This window comes from Microtus oregoni, unplaced genomic scaffold (assembly GCF_018167655.1).
Source record: "Microtus oregoni isolate MIOR12 unplaced genomic scaffold, Mior012 000200F_ref0000295, whole genome shotgun sequence".
NCBI lineage: Eukaryota > Metazoa > Chordata > Mammalia > Rodentia > Cricetidae > Microtus > Microtus oregoni.
In genome coordinates, this window is record NW_024544859.1 from 92,835 (window position 1) to 94,410 (window position 1,576).

Genomic DNA, 1,576 nt, shown 5'->3' on the forward strand with positions numbered 1-1,576 from the left:
AAAATATAATGGCATAAACGAATGCAGACAGATTGTAAAAATATATATAGCTTTAATAGCGAAATAGACTTACAGAACCACCGTTCCCGTGGAGAGCAGGAAAGCAGAAGGGGGCAGCTGGGAGCATGCTTGCCAAATTTATAGGCCAACATTAGCCAGAGGCGAACACGCCCCCTAAGGGGCGGGACTTATCCCTACAGAATCCACACTGTGTTAATGAAAGTCAGATCCATTCTTCCATCAAAAGGTGCTAGTGGAAGTTGTCAGACGCCTTCCAATGTAGATCCCCAATCCAATGGCCAGCAGATGAGACAGCAACAGAGATGGAAGAAAAACCTTCAGAAAGTCTGCTGAGAAAATGCCCCCTTTCTTCACTTGTATTTTTCATGCTGAGAGTAGTTGTTCACTTTGGATGTTTAAAAAGGAACTCCTTGGGGGTGATATTTTCTGGCCGACTTGACCAATCCCATATCCAGTCCGAGTTTTTCTTCAAGATGCTTTCAACCTCTCTTCTTCTCTCAAGATAGTCTTCCTCAGACAGAGTGCTGTTTTTCTCTCCAAAGCTGTGAGTGTCTGTTTCAGATCTGTTGGTATCTTGTGGTGTCTGGGAGCGAGGTGGGCTGTCACAATGAGAACTCTTGGAGCTACTTCATCCAGATTCATGCTGAGCATCCAGCAGTATTTTTTCCATGCCCCCATTATAAATAGAGACAGAGGCTGGAACACTGTTCCCATTCCCATTGCTGAAGTGCAGTTCTACCCAGGAGCCCTGCAGGTTCTCCTCCCCGCTCTGTGACATGGTGGTTCGGCAGAAGAACCCAAGAGCAACTGCGGCAGGCCTCAGTGGCAGTCACCGAGAGATATGAGAGCTGCCTGCTCTCATTTTTCTTTTTAACAACAAATACAGGAGAATTTTAAGGACTGGTAGAATTTTTAATATGTTGAGCATCTAGTTTCTCCTGTACCAACTGTTTTAAAGCTTTCTGTTAGAAACCATTGTTTAACCCATATTGGTTTCTCAGTTAACCATTTTAAAGGCAAGACCATTAGAATCTCTGAAGATTTTCTAGTTGTTTTCTGTTCTTGTACAGTCTGAATGTCTGATGACCTTTGTCTTAAGTTTTGGGGACTGTAGGAATGTTAACCTCAATATTTCATTGCTGCAACAGGTCATAACCGCATAAATTCATTGCAGTATTAGCTACATAAAGCCTCAGCCTTCCTTTTATTCTTTTGGCCCAATGCTTTTACCCCATTTCATGCATTGTTTTACTTGAGATAGGGTTTTAATTCCTAGGAACTGAATATCTGCCTCTTGATGAGGCCAATTCGGATGCCAAGATTCTGGAGTAATGATATTTACATCTGCACCCATGTTTATCAAGCCCTCAGTAACAATTCCATTTACATTATTAGCTTTGGTCTTTGATCATTTATAGAAGTCTGCCAGAATATGTTTTTTATTTCCTACTAGAGTTTTTGATTTATCCTACATATCTATTTTATTATTCAGACCAGTATGGTTTTTTTTTTAATAGTAGGCACTGGATTTTTAAAATTTTTTGTGGGACATGTT

General features: G+C 41.0%; 1 pseudogene; it reads right to left on the minus strand.

The window, feature by feature from the left end:
* Positions 1 to 230: 230 nt before the first annotated feature.
* Positions 231 to 799, minus strand: LOC121445514 (annotated as a pseudogene).
* Between the last annotated feature and the right edge of the window lie 777 nt (positions 800 to 1,576).